We start from the raw sequence: 18,267 nt of genomic DNA on the forward strand, positions 1-18,267 counted from the left end.
CGGTACGGCTTACCTGTATCTTTGTGCCGCAAGACCGGGAGGTATGAGAAAATAACTTTTGACGTCTGAATCTGCGGAGCGAGCGTTCTCTCCACGTGCTGCCGAGAACAAAACAAAACATAATTAGACCCTGTCATTCTTGGTCTCTCAACGAGCGCAGAAAGACGACAAAGATGAGCGGCAGTTCAATGGGTGTGACCTCGCAGGTGTTTCTGGAGCTGAGTCGGGGGGTGTGTTCTGGCCAAGACCTGCGCGTGGCCTGCCTGGACCCGCTGCAGGAAACGGAAGCCCTCAAGCAACTGCCGGACGCCGCCGGTGCTGCCAGCGCCGCTGGTGAGTGCACATCCCCTCTTGTTCGCTGTTGTCCTCCCGACGATCTTGAAAGGGGTCAGGGTTTGATATTCAGGAAAAGGGAGTATCTGGATCACTGAATACCCTGTCACTCTGTATCCAGAAAGCCCATTCGCCGAAATTGAGGCAAGTACGCTACCCAACAGATTTCCAGGCAAACATTTTCTCCTTCATACCGTTCATTGACCCACTGTGACAGGCGTACGTTTTAGGACACAGCAAGTCACGTGTCGCTCTCGAATCATTATTCTTGAAGATAGACAGCATTTACAACAGTTAAAAGTTCTCTGAGTTTAAAGAACTTAAAACCGACATCTGTCACCGTTACAGCCTAGACGTTTATACTGCACGGCTATGGTGCGACGTAAACGCAGCCAGGCACAAATATGGTCGATCGAATTACACCCGTGAACGGGCATCCAACAGTCACATAATATAGTATACTCATAGAAGTTGACAAGGGTGGAAATTCGGTATAGAAGCTCCGCCTCCAGCACGCGTTCGTTGCCTTCTGATTGGCTGCGCGTTCGAGCAAGCGTTTTCGAAGGCAGAAAGCTAGGCGGATCGTCTAATGCGTTCTTATCCTGTCACTGACTGTAACTTTCCTTTAGCCAGATTGATGAGGGAGATAGCTGAAAGGAGGCTGACAGATAGCGATGACGTGTGGCAGCATACGTTCGCGCGTAAAGTGCTTATTACGGTCGCGAAACAACGGCACAGCCTCGAAGTGATCACCGGACTAGGGATCAAACGACTCGCACTGCTATAGCAAACATGCCAAACGCACGTCGTTAGCAACCTTGCCTTAAGCCGCGGTCACGCTTACAATACATCGTACGAAGGAGAGTTAGCACTCACTGCCTGAGCAAGTTTCTTTCTTGTAGGGTCATATCCGTGAACACTGTCGGTGGTTCCGTTGGCCTCGTGTGACTGAGCACCGAAATAAGGCGTCCGATCGTTTCGCGTGTTTCCTCCTCGGCTCACACCGAAACCAGGACGACCTGTTCCGAACGTCTCGAGCCTGTGAGTTTGGACTAGACGAGTCGACGACGCCTTCTGGGCCACCGCTAGAAGACTCAAAGCTCGCGTCTATGTTCCGCGTTTCACCTTTCGATGAACTACAGCGGCCGCTACGAACTGTCCCAGTCAATCCACTGCCGCGTGAGTGTCGCGTGACATTCCGAAGGGGACCAGCGGGGCGCTAGGGCGCGTAGTCACGTGATTCGTTTGCGACACCAATATATATATATATATATATATATATATATATATATATATATATATATATATATATATATATTTAATTTAGGCGCGCGCCATGTAGTAGTTGCTCCGCCAATTGTTCGGATGGGTCATTGTTTGAGCACGAGCTCTGAGCGTGTATCGGACACTATAAGGCTGCGTGTGCGTTCAGCCCGAACTCGGTTCAGCTTGAGTCGAAAACGACTGTTGTGTCAGCGTTCGGCGAGGACTCGGATCCAATCACACACTTCATGCTCAACGCATGGATGGATGGATGGATGCTAACGGCTGTACACTTTGTAACGGGCGGTAGCTTGCGCCACCTAGCCTAAGTCTAAAAGGACAGACATACGGTTTCTCCCGCCCTTCTAGGACCAATTTGCTTTTCCTGACCATCACCAGGCAGTGTGGTATATCACCAAGATGACCTTGGCAATCAGGATGACCTTGGCAGTCGGCGAAAATGGCGACTGACAATGTTGCTCGATAAACTTTTTTTTAAAGGTTTATTTGCATTGGTTGTGCCACCCCGGCGGTACCGATAAAGGTGTATTATTTTGTAATGATTTTTCTTCCTCGCCCTAATTTATGGCTGGGATGGCTCGTATAGCGTTCGCGGCGGTCCGTAGAAAGGTGAAACGGAGTAGAACGGCCTTTCCCTCCGAGACCTCGGTCCATCCAACGAGGTGTATTCACGCGTGTGCGCGCTTTTCCTGGGTGCACCAGGCGACAGGTGCTAAGAAGGCGCCTCCAACGGGATCCGGTGGGAGCAGAGCGGTCGCAGCTGTGCCGGGCACGCCCCCGTGAGAATCTCCCTCGGGGACGCGTCGCCGTCGAGATTGGGCCGAGGAGTCGGTCGCCCGGAACGCGCGTTCTCCACTCGGACTCCGCGCGCACCGCTCGGGACGACCCGGGAGCGCAATGACCGACTGGCGACGAGAGGAGCGACGCGCCCAGCTTCCGTTGCGTGCTCTGCCGCCCCCTCGGTATCTTGCCTGTGCCCAGGGGCGGATTTATAGGCCAGGTTTGGGGGGGGGGGGGGGGGGGGCTTTTATAAAAAAGTGTTACGCCGCGGACATTTTTGACCTCACGGATCAATATAATTGTCATTGCACTATGAACGAGGCATTGCTTCATAAAATAAAACTGGTATTCGGCCCTTTTTTTTCTAGAAAATATTTCACCTTCCATAACGGCGACCGCCCCCCCCCCCCCCCCCCCCCCCTCCCTCGTGATTTCGTCCCTGCCGGTGCTACTACTTCTGAAAGTGTTGGGTCGCTCCCGCCGGCACGCACCAGTCTACGCGTTGTCCATCTTTGCGCGCACGTTTCGCAAACTCGGAGTTGTTCGCCAACCCGAACAAAGAGGCGCGTTCGGCTCAAGCGATAGCGGAGATCGGTTCAACGTATCTCCGCCACTCCGCGACTCTTTGCCCGTCGTGGATGGAGATGTACGGGGATGCCTACCTCGCACCTCCACCATGTGAAAATAAAGAGGGTACAAAAGAGAGACAGAAAAACGGAAGCGAAAGAAGCGAGCGAGATCGGGACTACGGCCGACGGACGATCGAGCGCGGTGACCCTTTTTCATTCAATAATAAAAGTACTGTAAATAAAATAGGTTGCTTAAATTAACGTTAACATCTTATATTTAAAAGCAACGATAGAGGCCGTGCCAGTGCATTGTACCTGGCGTGAGACGGTCGGGCTCGTCGTTTTCACATGCCTCAAAAAAAGAAAAAAAACAAAAAACTTAAACTTGAGGAAGAAAGCGAGAAAGGACGGACAAACACAAACTCCGTCCTTTCTCGTTTTCTTCCTCAAGTTTAACTATCCATACCAACCCGCTCGTTCTGTCCCTAAAAAAACTTCTTTGCAAAATTTGCCAAATTTGACTTCACGTTTCTCAAGTCCCGAAAGCTCAAATGGTGTCACGACGTCATCGTGATATCACGTGACCTGTCGGAACCTAAGAACCGTCAGATGACCATGTGACCCATAGTGGGGCCCAACGTTCGTGGCACCACGCATTATGCGTCACGTGACGTCACGGTGTAAACAATTAGAAACTTAAGACACACACAACACAAACTATTTTTTTTTTTTTAGAATAAATGTATTTCTTTTGCATCCTTTCAAGAGAGAGTGCGCGCGTCGGGCCAAGTCCAACGCCTCGCATTGCGACGTCCCCTCCACCTCCGCGAGGTTGTCCCTTCGGCCGTGTCGGACTCCTTGAGCCTGGGCCGCGGCGCGAAGGGCGCGCGGGGAAGGTGTTCCGCAAGGTCGCCCCGAGCTGCAGGGCGTCGTAAACTCACGGTGATCGGCATGCCGTCGGGCCCGCCGCCGAGAGCAGCCAGCGCGGGGAACAACAGGCTGCCGCGTGTTTGTTGCTGCTGCCTGGCGCGGCTAACTAGAGCAGCTCGAGACGAGGCGGGCCGCCCCTCTTCGTGACGACGGGGTAACACGGGGAGCTGCTTTGTTTCCGCGGAGACAGACCGGTTTCGCGACCTCGAGTCGGCCGCGTCAGGTTCCAAGCCCGATGCTCCGTGAAGCTGCGGTCGCCTTGGAACTTGTTGCGTAGACCGAGTCGCGCTCAGGACACTTTCGCCAGGAGTCCAATCAGATACCCGCGTCTTGAAAACGAAGGAGCTGGGACGCGGGTTAGTGCGGCGCTGAAACGCGACTTATCCGTGGCGACTGAGCGTAGTGTTTTACAATCCAAACAGCACAAAAAAAAAAAAAAACGCATGGTGCTTATTGAACTTTGCGCCCGAAATACCCACCCGAAGGGATCCAACGGGATCCTACTTGGACTCCCATAAGATTTCGTAGAAATCTCGCCAGGGAGTATACACCATTCCAATATTTACAAGCTCTCAACCGAGCGTGCGATCTTCTCAGCCCAGTACACGCATGTTCGTCGCCTCGGAAAGCGAGCAAATCACGAGCCATATATGCACGAACATTGAAAATGAAACCGGCCAGGAGCCCTTTTTTGGAAAGGTCTATGTAGTTTCGTAGTTTTTTCAGTGAAAGCTTACAAAAATGCTGCCATTGTACCAGCATTTGAATCTTCCATGAAGTAATAATTTTAGGCTACTGAAAATTATCCGAACACCTCGCACGAAATATAAATGGCTCGATTAAAGGAAGCTCGTTGAATTTGTCATTTTGTTGCTTTTGTAGCTCTTAATCTCTGCAATCACTAACAGGCTAAGAGCGACAGGGTCTTACCAGCCGCGGTAATCTCCTAGGAACTGACCGGTCAATGAGGTCACAATGTTTTAAATGACAAGTGGAAAACAATCGCACAAACGGCTAACCGCGGCGTAATCAGCATCGCCTCGCTTTTTATCAAGTATCAATACCCATCTTCTTCATTCGTCCCGCTAAGCCTCTTCTTCCTTCCTCGCCAGCGAAGTATTCTTTCTTTCTCCGCCAAACAATTTGAGCCAAAGCAGCGAAGGTTAATAAGCCCCCGACGCCTGCCACCGACAGCTCCTTGCGTTCCTCGACGAAAGAGGCAGTTCGGCGTGACGGTGGGCGCCTTGACCGCGAGACCGTTTCGGCATCCTCTGACTCAACGACTGGAGAGCTTCTCCGTCGCCTCCTCCGAGCGCTCTCGCAAGACCCGCGTTGGCCTCCTCGAAGCGTGACGCGCTCGGAGAGGAACTGCAGCGCACACTTTCGCCCAGAGTCTTCTCGGCTGAGACGAGGACGCTCCCGCGCCGTTGCGTGTCTGAGTATGCGTCGTCTTCAGCAGCCGCCATGTGCGCGACGAAGGGCATGCCCGGAGGCGGACGGGCCTTTGTTGCGCGCGACACGCCGCTGACAGAAGCTTGGTCGCGCAGCCACTCGCCCAGAACTCGCCGACGGAGCCGCGAGTATGGCGACGTTGTAGCCGTGGTTCCTTTACCCGTATTTCTTTAAAGGGAACTCTCGTGCGAAGTCTTAAGCTCGCAACCACACTCCGTTTCTATACGACGATGGCCGGCTGCGGACACCGCGAGCCATCCCATGTATAGTCCAGCTCTGCGAACTGATCACGGGGTCGACGCGCCACGCGCATCGCTCTGTTTGTACCGAGGGTCACGTGACACGCACATGGCATTGGATTGACCCCGATGGCTCTTGGGGTCCCTTGCGATCCACCGTAAAGTGAAACAAAGTGTAGTTCCTGGGTTTCCGCGAGTTTTCAGGCAAAGTTTATTTATTTTTATTTTTTTTTTTATTAGATTTTGCCACCCGTTCTGCTTTGACGGCACTTATTCGTCTGATACAGAAGGTGCAGGCGGCCCCGCCGCAATTTCAGTTGGTGACATGCGAATTTTTTTTTTTTTTTAACTATGGCTCTAGCGGGAACATAAATTCTTCTGAGGGGCCGCACAGTCTACACTGATGCAGGAAAGGGCAAGATCCCGACATCCTACTATACCCGTAGTTATGGGAAGTCTGGCGACAAGTAAATCGTATACCGACCATCCGAAAGTTTGTATTATTGTAGAAAATTGGTAGATGCTCTTGGTAAAAGAACGCAAAATTGAGGTGCGATTCTGGGTGATGGGGCAGGCGGCTAGGTCCGACAAGCCTCGGGGGAAACTAACTCGGGATAATTGACAGCGACTCTCGAGTCTATACCAATTGAGCATCGCCGAGCGAGCGTTCTGGGCTGTCGTTTTGGCCATCACCTCCAGGGTGCATCGTGTCTTAATTGGATGCTCTTTTGTTTAGCCTAGTCGCGCCAGGTTGACGACGCTCCTTTTTTATCGCGTCGGGTGCCGATAGTTTCTGATTCGGTGAAAATATCTATCAACGTGAAGAAAAAGGTGCTCCAGAATATGGTTCATGTTTGTATCGACAGCGCGTAATAAACAAGGGCAAAAGAAGAGGACACATAGAAAGACAAGAAGAGCGCTGACTAACAAGTAAAAAAGTTGTTAGTCAGCAATGCGATGGGTTGGGCCAGTTTGTAGTGAGACGACATGATGAAGAACAACGCACAGAAGACGGAAGATGAACATGAAAGAAACACATAGAACACACAAGCGCCTTAGTGTCCTATGTGTTTCTCTCATGTTGTCCTGTCCTTTGTGCACTGTTCTTCATCATGTTGTTAGTCAGCGCTATGTTTTTATTTCTGTATGTCGGGAAGTGCAGGGATCACTTCCCGACGTCCGGGCGAGAAAAGACCTTCATCCAGTTGTTGCACGCACTGCTGTGGCAGTAGCACTTGAGGAGAAGTACGTCAGCAGCCTTGAAATATATACAGATGGTTCCGTAAATAAAGGCGCAGGTACGGAAACCGCCGCTTACGTGATTCCATCCATTGGGAAAGAACACGCCGTCCGTATAAACATTGAAACAACGTCCACGACTGCGGAAATGGTCGCTTTATTCTTGGCCCTAGAATACCTTGAGATCACCAAATGGATGGCTGCTGCGGTAATATTAACGGACTCCCGCACGGCCCTGCTTAATTTAGCTAATCCCGGCGAGGGATCGCTGCTCGCTCAAGAAACAGCCCATCTTGCAACGACACTACAAGAGCGCGGGTGGACATTAGCATTTTAATGGGTCCCGGCGTATTCAGGAATTGTGGGTAATGAGCGCGCCGGCACCAAAGCCAAGAACGCGCACGCTCTGCCCTCACCTACTTACCACCTCCGACCCTTTCATGAAGCGAGACCTCTTATTGCCAGAAATATCAGGATTCGGCACCCAGACCCATCTACAGCGCGAGGCACACCCTCCATCCCAGTCCCTGGTTCCAGACTGACAAGGGCAAACGCATCGCTACTCCATCGACTCCGGAGAGGGAGTGCGTTTACGAGGCTAGCACTTCATCGCTACGGCCGAGCCGGCAGAGTTGACAGCCCGGAGTGCACAGTGTCTGGGGACCCCGAGGACATCACCCATATACTCCTCATCTGCCCAGAAGACGACGCAGCAAGGAAAGTGCCCTTCGCCACTGTCCTAAACGCAGGAGGACAACCACGTGTCTCCTTTTCCCCACTGGTAGCCGGCGGCAAGCATGGAGCATTTTTCGGGCCGTGCTAGAGTTTCTCCACCAGACAGAGCTTGCCGAGCGCCTGTGACCCCTGCAAGTCTTCTCCTCACACTCGTATCGCGCACGTCACCCACTCCCCACACCCCTTCCCCTCCCTTCTCTCCCCTCCCAACCTTTAAATCCGCCTGGAACTTTGAACTTGTGATTCCCCTTTAACACCCTATCCCACTTTTAATCCCCATCCCTTTGTTCGTGCGAGTCTTTTCCCCTATTAGAGTGAATAATAGTACGCATGGACATTTACCCCTTTTTCCCGTATCTCAACACTCCCCCCCCCCCCTCTTCTTTTCTACTACTTTATTACGCGCTGTTGCTACTAATATGAAGTGTCACCAACTCGGCCAAGCTTCCATCTTATTCAAAGTATGGGTTGGGTGTGGTCTGCACATGGAACTTGTCGCATGCAGTCTGGTCGGCCGCGCTGAAATGTTTTCATGTTAGTGCGCGATTAGTCGCAAATGGGATCTCAAACTGAGGAACCCTATTGGCATGGGTTAAGCGAGGTACTTTAACCGCACGGTTCCACTCTCCGTTTTATCGTCGGCGCTTAATTCTTCGGTTCGGCAGACGAGCCGTATAGTCTCGGGAGGTTAGATAGCGACAATAGACTTTCCTAAGGGCTTCACGGGAACGTATAGAGGCTCCATATTTCTTTGAGCGTACCGCCAACAGAGAACCGTACAGCGTAGTTTTGACTGACTCGTGACTACCACGAGCACGTGACCATGACATCCGTGACGTTACTAGGCATTCAGCCTATACTCAAGGCCGCCCCCCCCCCCCCCCCTCCCCGCCACCGCGGCCGAAACTACGTTCCAATGGGAGCAATCAGGCTACCCCAAAAGTGCTTCGTCACTGCACTCGTCGTCTGTGCGAATTTCCCATCAGCGGCTAAAGCCACCACAAGAAGCGGCCGCCGAAATGGAAAAGGTGGAGCGGCACACAACGGATCAGAGGAGAGCCACGTGACTGGCGCCCCGCTGCGGCGAGACTCCCGAACACACTTCTCCTAAGCGAACAAGCTTTTTGCGAGTCCTCGCCGCTGCAGAAGCTGTGCACTGACGTCCAGGTTCCCCGAGAAATGGCTCTTTGATGCTCTGTGCTACAAGATCCTCGTGCTCCAAATCTGCGACCGGGAACTCTTATGGCTCTGTCGTCGAACTGCCAGGCTTTGTGAGCATAGAGGAGGCTATGCTAACGCAATCGTACGCATAAGAAGCGCAGGATCGCCGCTCATTCACGGAGCATAATTTGGTTTAATCGGTGATGTCAAACGTGCAAAGACCACGAGGACCCGTGACGATGCACCTTCGACGCCGCTTGATTGGCGGATCATAACGTTGGCGGCGCTCGCCCTTGAAGTGAAGCGGAGTATAAAGAAATCGTTCGATGTTATTAACCGCTGTTGGCTGACGCATGCGTATTGAAGTAGACCGTTGGCCGGACAGCCTGCCAACGCCGCCAGCGTGGCGGATTCCTGTCCGATGCGGCAACGGAACGAGCGAGGTTGGCGGGGAGAAAGCGCGTATATTGCGGCGAAGAGTCCGGAGGCGCGAGTCGTGACGCGCAGCCCGAGGCCCAATTGGGTCGACGCGCTGCTTCCGTCGGAGAGCCGGCCATTATTCTGTCGAACCGGGATAATTGGGACGTGCGCGGGAGAGTCCCCGGTGAAGTCATCCATTGTTGGGGGGGCTTCTGTTTGACGCGTCGAACCTTCGGAACGGGAAATCCTTCGCGGCCGCCGGCTCCGACCAGTTACTCCCCGCCACACTTGGCAGCAACTTTCCCCGCTGACGAAGAACGGGCCGCCTGGACAGAGAGAGGCGTCTCACCGTTGTCTCACTCTCCTTTTGTGTGCACTGCTCGACATTGTGATGCACGGCCGCCGCCTGATGTGAGCGGGAGATTCCGCGTTACCAGGCGAGCGGCGAGAACCAGATTGCTCTCCTAGAGGAGCGAGTGATAGCTTCGTGCCGTAGAAACATTGCTAGAATAATTTGGCCAACGCATGCCCTTCCCATCATTTACCAAACACGTTGAAATATATTAGAGGAGTTGATCAAAAGTCGAAAGGTACTAGAGAAGTTGATCCGGGTTTGGAGTGGGGAGAAGATTCAGCGAAACATTTGCGTTGTGGGGATTTTTTGCAATGGGCAGTAATTTCAATGGTTTGTATCTACTCACCTAATTAAATTCATCACAAATGAAAACAATCAATGTTGTCTTATGTTGCCTTATGGTGTGTTGTCCCTCCCTCCCTCCCCCACCCATCCCCCCCACCACACACACACACAAGTACATACATGCCCACACACACAACACATAAAACACGCGCATTTTCTTTTTATTCTGGCCCTCGTGCGGAACAATGACCATATATTTTATTTATTGAGAGGCAATCTTGAAGGAATGCTTTACTGATGAAGAGTCGAGCGTGGTAAGATATCAGAAAGATATGTATAACGAAGTGCAATTTCTAGAACCGTATCAGATTGCGGATATCACTACAGTTCAAAGCAGTTGCTGCTCTTCGATTTGCTGCTTCTTTAACCCCGTGTGAATATATTACAACAGCTTAAAGCTCTATACGCATCAATAAACTGAACCACTTTCAAAGAAGGTACAAAAGATAAAAAATAAATTGCTGAAAGAGTAGATAAAGTCAACAAATTATAGAATGTTGCTTCCACCTTTTTTTCTTTTTTTTTTTTCCCGCTCTCTTCCCATACTTGGTTTGTATCGTAATCTGCGTGTAATATTTTTTTATTTTGATATTGCGATGTCACCGATGCGTGTTTCGGAAGTCTCTTGAAGTTGCTGATCGTAACATCAACTCAAGTTGCATGAAACGGTGTAAGTCACACGCAGGGATTGCGTATTTCGTGGCATTCTTTGATCCCAAGCACGCTGGAACAATCTCTAGTTAATCGACCTTAGAGCCAACGAAAAGAGGAAGAACGCCTAAAGTCTAACAAAAAAAACAAAAAAAAAAAAAACGCATATCTCACACCGAGAGAAAAACATCCAGATCCCTGCGCTTCGCTGGTTCGTTCACCCTTGGCTCCGGGTTGCGTCGCGTGTAAACACAGTCCGTCCGACAGCCCCACTTTACAAAATCCGGCGCCACAAGAACAGTACACACCTCGGGCACGGGGAGGAACGGCTGCCCGCGCGTATTGGTCACGCGTCAGGGAAGCCCCCGCCGTCGGTTGCCGCTGGCCGGAGTCCCCCAGCAGGTAGCCCCGAGGAAGCCCCAGGCGACCGGGAGGGGATCGCCTCCGCCGTGCTCGGAGAGGCCCAGCCATGCGCGCATCCGTCGACGCCGTCGCTCACGGAAGAAGCCTCCCCACATCCCGGCGCGGACAGCCACAAAGGAGTTGTGTGGACGGCGAGGGTCGTCCGAGCGTGGCCGCGTGGATCTCGGCGGCACCTCTGAACCCGGACCCGGCGCTTCCTGCGGTTGGCGTGAGCGACGGACGCACGGACCAGGACCTGGGGCGGTGCCGTCGGCGACGCCTGAGCGGGCGCCGTCTCCGCCGCTGCGACCAGTCGTCGACTCCCCCGGGGCTCGGATGGGTGCGCGGCGGCCGACGCGGACCCGTACGCCTCCCTCCTGGGAAGGAGTCTTCCCGCTGGGGGTCGTTCGCTTTCATGTGACCGTGGACGTCGAAAGGGAAGAAAGTGTCTTCGACTCAGGGGTCTTTCGCTTTATTTTGCCCGGGGACGTTGAAATATTTTGACATTCGGAACTGACAGCTGAGGGCACCGAAGGATGTGTGGCTCGAGACCTATTCGGTGCGGAAGATGCAATGCTCGGGTGGCGGCGCAAGCAAAAATGTGACGTCACGTGACGTGTTCTGACATCACGGCCCTACATAGAGCACACACGGAGGTCCGGTGATACCTCTTCACCACTAACAACCATCGCCTTAAAAAAAAGAAGAGAAAAGAAGAGTTTATGCGTCAACCCAAGAAAGGGCACCTGACACAGTCAGTTGAGGACTGAGGATAAATTTCGACTACCTGCGGACCTCTTGACGTGCTACGGAAAGCTCGGTTACATGACGCCTTCTTCGCAATACGCCTCCGTCAGCTTGCGGGTGGTTGGTGGCAGAAAGAAGCGACCAACCTAATAAGGGGAAGATACGATTATAACGATTCGCCGTTACAAAATCCTAAATAAAACATGTTTTTTCGTGTGTTTCTTTTTTTGTAATAATTACTAGCTAGTCGGGATTTGATCAGCAGCTACGGAATCTAGCAATGCATGGAAAGTGTGTCCGCTTCGAAGTCAAACGCTCTGTTAAGTGGTGCGTCTCTGCAGCCATATATGAATATTGAAAGCATTCGTTTAGGATTAAACCTTGTATTATACCCTTTTTAGAGAAGATCACCGTATTTACTCGAGTAATAGCCGCACTGTTTATGAAGAAAACCTGAGAGTTCGCTTTTCCGCGGAGCACGCAAATGGCCAATCACCACGATCGACAGCATGATTCCAGCTGTTTACCGGACAGCGATAAAGTCTTCGTGTGAAGATAACATCTATGAAGCTTGCATTTGTATGGAGAATCGTGTTCTCGATCTGGTTATTCGCTATTTTATTTGTGCGCAAATGATTGGCTGTACATGTGTTATATCTGTGACAGTAGACGCAAGAGACGCATTCATAAATAGTGCTGCTATTACTCGAGTAAATACGGTATGTTTTCTTCAGCAACGCACAAAAACAAATATTGCGATGCCTGTCTGATCGTAATTGCGTTCTGAGCTCTTTCTCTAAAAAAAGCAGCGACTCGGCAAATTGTCTTTGCACACTGCCGGAAAGTAAAAACGTTCTTCTCTTCAACCAATTTTGCCATTGAGATAGACTTAGAAATACTTCTTACCAGGAAACCAGACGGCACAACCATTTTTCGAGTTAACAATTTTCCGAGTCTCCCATTTGAAAGAGACCGTCGATAGCGCACTGTCGTCGTTTGGCGTAACCCATCCGCAATCCCCTACGCCCCCATAAAGCGCCGGCCCGTGTCCGATCTTTTCTTCTTTGCACACGCTTGCCAATCACTGCCGCACTTGCAACAACAGCAGCAACAAAAGACACCCAATTACAGCGCTGGCAGCAGGAGAAGAGATCGTTCTTCGAAACCTCCGCAAATCCTTCCCGAATCCGTGAGAACGGGCGGCAGCGTGAGCCGACGAGCACGTGGCTCTTACGCAGGCGTGCACCACGCCCCATCAATAAGGAGCGCCTAGTCACGTGACGGCGTCAATTTCCCTCCAGCGTTTCTCTTCTCCGTGGCCCAGAATGGTTTTGTCCGTCCGCGGCCCTCTCTCCCTCCCCATCTCCGCTTTCGTCAATTCGCTTCCTGGCCTTCTTCAGCCAAGCAAGCGAAAGGAAGACTGTCCGAAGTAAAGGAAGCTGCGACGACTTTCTTTTTTTCTTTAAAAAAAATATATCTTTGTCCGGTCGCCGCGTCGCACGGAGTTGGAGCGGATCCGAGCCAAATTGCTGCAGCGGCGACGGTGTCCCTTATTTCTGAGCCCGTCCAGGCGTTCGTAAGCGCCCAAAGTATACGCGTCACATCAGCGACGCGTCAGATGCGCGCTATTTACGCTGGGTACACGAAGACATTACAGAAGACAGCTGACGTCCTCCGAGAGACAAAAGCAGGGATACGCCAGACATGGAGCGTCGAAAGGGACGAAACTGACGCGTCTACGATCTACGAGAGCGGAAAACAAAAAGAGGCGGGAGGAGGGCTTCTTGCGTCTCGTATCGAAGGACGGAGCAGCGAACGCGCGAGATACGCGGAAATTCTCCGACGATGCTGCAGTTTTCGGGTGAGGAAATGTCTCACCGTTTAAAGCCCGGGACCGCTTAAAGAAGTGTAGGGCGACATTCAACCAACCAGGTTCAGCCAATCACCTTTCAAGGTGTAAGTCAGCCGGCCCCCGGGCTAGCAGCCCAAAGGGTATTACAGCAACACTCTTAGGATGCTTTTGAATATCATGAAATAGGTTATTCACCAATTTGAACGTTTTCAACTAAACATATTTTCTGAAAGAGCGCACGAAACTGAGCCTGAAGCAGCAAGTAAATTTCTCCCAACAAATGTAAACGATTTTTAATCGTAGCAATACGATATACCTGAAACCGAAACCAACCCGCAAGTTTACTGGTCCGCCATCTTGTCGTGACGTCAGATGTTGTCTACACATCATCACATGGGCAGCTTGAGTCTGTCTGCTTCGCCCCAGCGTCAGGTGCAGACAGAAGGCCGTCGCGATCGTCCGGGGGAAATCATGGACTACAGTCCATCAAGCTTGTTTTATAGTCGTGCAAATGACCACAAAATGTTTGAAAAATTTTCAGCACGAGATTTTACACAATTCGCCGTTCGCATTCGATCCGCGGTCATCGACTCCGAGGGGCCCTCCCGTGGGAGCTGCACTCGTGATCCGCTGACATGTGGACCCAGATGCCGCTTCGAAGCAGTATGTCATGCAACGTTTTATTTGCTAGTAGGGTGTGAACCGTTTTCTAGCACGACGCGGACGCTAGGAGCCAGCGTTCGCATCAGACTGCTCGGATTCACTTCCGTCGCAGAGACCTTTAGGTGGAAAACAAAAAAAAGGTGTCACTCTGCTGGGTTCCATATCACATGAGCGAATGACGTTTTAGCGAACAGCGCCATTTGAGCGAATCGACGTTTCAGCGAATAACCGGTGGCGCGTTATAATCCCTCCCCCCCTTCACCCCGCGCTACGCTTACGCCGCTTCGCCCCCCCCCCCCCCTCCCCTCTCCCCCCCAGCGTCATTCTGCGGCGGCTGATTACAAAAATGTCAACCCATGCACTTGGCCCACTCGCAAACGCCGCTTCGCGGCGGCCGACTATTCGCTAAAGTGTCTTTCAATGAAAAGTCGGCGTTCTCTAAAACGTCGTTCGACAAACTGAGTGCCACCCCACTCTGCTGCATTTCTTCGTGCTCTTATTGCACCGCACAGCCAATCAGCAATTCCTCGTACCCTCCATCGCACGCTGCAAACAGCCTAAACCAGACGCGATTCGAAGAAACCGCTGACGCTCACTTTCGCTACAACGCACAACGCCGTGGAAGAGGGAGCCTCGTCTGCTCTTGAATACAGCATTTGACGTCACAATCGCCCCTGCTCGTTGTTGCCAGTAGAGCGGTAGTAAGTGATTCGGTGGTGCACGTGTAAACATCAAAATTCATTTTCTCGAAATAAAAAACAAAATATTTTGGTTATATATTATGTAGACATCCTTTCGGGTACACGGTTTAGTACACGATGAATCAATGACCATCAAAATTTTGCCGGAGCAGCCGACGATCAGCCAGAAAAGGAGGAAACTCTCCCTCAATTCCTCCTTTCCATCCGAGAAAGAGGGCGACCGTCCTCCCCTCTTCCTTTTCGCGTGGCACAGCTCAGAGACCCGCTCCTGTGGGGAGAGGGGAGAGGCACAGTCGGAATCTGAAAACGAAGGAAAGCATAACTCGGTCGGAAGTTTGAAGACCCAGATAAAACACTTTTCTCGTTTAATCTCGTTGCTGAGGCGTCTCAGTACCCGCCCCCCAATTCACATTATTAATTAAAAATATTGTGGTTCATTGGTGGCTTTCATTTTTAGTGCAACACTGATCCTTGGCTCATCCGGTCCTCGAATATACGCCAAGAACTCAATGACAACAACAACGCACGGGCAGGAGCTTACAACTTTGAGAAGTGCTTTGGCCGCGGGTCCATGCTAAAAGTAAGTTAGATTTTGCGATATCGTTAAACCTGAACGCGACATTATCGGTTTTTTGCCTTTTGCTCCCACATGACGTTGACCCACAGTCAATTTTACCGCCTAAGTTGATGTCCGAGAGGATCACATTTCATTTCTTTTAATTAATTTTGACAGAATAATTGCATGTGCAAAGAAAGAGTGGAAAAATACTTTCAGTGTCGAACAAAGTTCTAGAAGAATCATCAGTGGACTGTGTCGTTAAAGTCGAGTCACCTTTTTCGTAAAGTCACTCGACGAGTAATGAACAAGAAAATAACGCAAACATTTTGTTTATATTGGTATTGTAAGTGGTATTAGAAGTATTTTTTTTTTATTTTTTTACAAAAACGCTTTACTAAAAACTTTTGGGAAAAAAAAAGCCCGTAGCTTTTCTATATTTTTTTTTTTCGCTAACGTAAATTAATTTATTACTAAATGCACCAAATCGCCTTCTTTGTCTGTTTGGCTCTTTTCCGTTGGGCGCTTGCCGTTCTTCGTTAGCTGGATGCCGTCAGCTCTTTAGTGACTCCGTAGGTTGAGCTGGAGTTACAAAACTGGCCGTCACCTCGGCCGCGTACCGTGCCCTAAACAAGGCCTCGATCCGACATGAGACGCGCCGATCGATCAACTTCGTCCGAACGTCCGTTGACCTTGACTCAGCGCTTGTGTCGCTTCGGGTACGCCACACTTCTCAGGTGGTGTCTCTTCGCTCGTTCCTTGATGGATGGAAGCTGGCGCGCGACGAACGGCCGCGGCGGGCTGCGCTCGGGAAGGACTCGGGCGAGCGCATTTCGGCCGGTATGCGGCAACGGACGGCGGGTGGGCTTCGCCTGCTGACGCGCCGCGTAGGAGGTGCAGCGTACCGTCGCCGAGTTGGATTCGTTGGGAGAAGACGGGCTAACTCAATGGTCTCAAACGAGCGCGTTTGTTCACTATAGCTGTGGAAATTGCACGTGCGGAGAACACCTTTTTTGAACAAATAATTCATCTGAGCATGACATCTTCAGCAACAGTGCCAAAAAAAAAACAAAAAAAAAAAACAGCTAGTGGTTATTTTGTCGCAAAAATTGAAATAAAGGTCACGAGTTACAAGACACTGCCTTATCTATAACCAGACATGTACACGTTGCCCCCGAAAAGTAACTGAATACCGTCACTCGTTACTCGCTCAAAACGTCTGTAGTTGCCTCTCGAAGTTTTCGTAAGTTGTTTTACAGGTTTCTTTAGAATGTATCTCCGGCGAAACTGAAGAGTCGATCTACTGACGCACTCGAAGGGACGGCAGTGTTGTGCTTCAGGACGAGCTGGTGAATCTGGGATTCCCCTTTCCCTTTTGTTCTTTCTGCTTCTAATGTTCATAGTTAACAATGAGTTCTGTGCCTTCCCGTGTTGGCAACCTGCGGGTTTACATTCGGTTTATGCACAATTCTAGAAGCTTCAACCAGCGAACCTTATTAAGTTCGCTGGGTGAAGGACGTTCCCAGCTGTAGAGTTCGACTGACGTGCTCAGCGATAAACGCTTCTATACTGTCATACTATTTAGCTGTTTTTCGGGTAGCCCATCTGCCTTTGTCACATTAGGCGCATACTCAGGTTCGAATTAAAACGAGGCTGTTGAAACGTTGTTTTACACGTCACACCTCAAATGTAACGAAGTGACCGTTACTCTTACTTGGCCTCAAAAGTAAATGAGTACGTCACTCGTTTCTTTTCTAAAGAAACAACTAAGTTACTCGTCATCGAGAAAGCTAACTCGGTAGAAGTAACTCATTACTAGTAACGCGTTACGTCCATGTCTACCTGCAACTTTTACGAAGATAAACTGAGGAAGAGGAGATGAAAGTGCGTGGGGACGTCAAAATGCCAAACTATAATTGGAAACAAAAACATGGATAGACGCAAAAATCAACTACCTTTGTCTTTACTCTCTGTTCGAATGCGTTCGAACGCTGAGCGCCGGCGCCCGGCTTTCGAACGCGAGATACGGCGCGAGGAGCATACGACGGTCTGATTCTCTCTGACTGGAAGGAGACGGAGGGCAGAGACAATGGCAGCTAGCTAGCCTTTGCACCTACCCACTAATCTGTCCAATCAGAGCTCGCCGCTCTGGCGTCCCCGCGCGCTCTCGTCTCCTTTTCTAGTTCTCTCGGTTTCTACCCGTATAAGAAAGTCATCCGATTGGAGCCGCCTTCCAGCACCTTTGGTAAACATACCGTACATTGAACTATTTAAATAGGCGTTAACTAATACATTGTATTAATAAAAAAGGCCACGTGTCTTGTAACTCGTGAACTCTATTTTTATTATCGCAAAAAAATAGTGCTCGTGCTTTTTTCATTTTTTTTTTCCATCTAGGCCATACTTAGGCCGACGCTACGAACCCACGATTAACTCTACCCTGAGCTACTAGCCGGACAGTCCAATCACCAGCCGCTTGATAAAACACGCGGTACACGGCTCTGACGTGTGTTCGGGCGAGTTGGTTACTCATGATGTACAGGGGGAACAGAGCACCGCAATGCAGTCACTCAAGTCCACACACACAAAAGAAAGAGACACCCAGCACTGCGTAAGTGTCTTTGTGTGTGTGTGTGTGTATGTGCGTGCGTGTGTACGTGTGTGTGTGCGTGCGTGTGTGTGTGTGTGTGTGTGTATGTGTGTGTGTGTGTGTGTGAACTTGAGTGACTGCTTTGCGGGTGCTATGTTCCCCCTGTACATCACTATCAATGCATACGCCGGTTTGATAAGCATATCGAAGCAATATATGTCACGTGGTTCCTATCCTAATCCTGATTGGACTTGGCTGTTCAT

At 50.8% G+C, this 18,267-nt stretch overlaps 1 protein-coding gene across 1 annotated transcript in view; it reads left to right on the plus strand.

Moving 5' to 3' along the window:
- The first annotated feature begins 243 nt into the window (after positions 1-243).
- LOC8036955 (MDS1 and EVI1 complex locus protein EVI1-A) overlaps positions 244-18,267 on the plus strand; it is a 100,887-nt gene continuing 82,863 nt past the window's right edge. Inside the window, 1 exon segment of the mRNA XM_042290798.1 lies at positions 244-333. The gene's annotated coding sequence lies outside the window, so the exon portion shown is untranslated.

Source organism: Ixodes scapularis, unplaced genomic scaffold, assembly GCF_016920785.2.
Source record: "Ixodes scapularis isolate PalLabHiFi unplaced genomic scaffold, ASM1692078v2 PGA_scaffold1__304_contigs__length_218370807, whole genome shotgun sequence".
Classification (NCBI taxonomy): Eukaryota; Metazoa; Arthropoda; class Arachnida; order Ixodida; family Ixodidae; genus Ixodes; species Ixodes scapularis.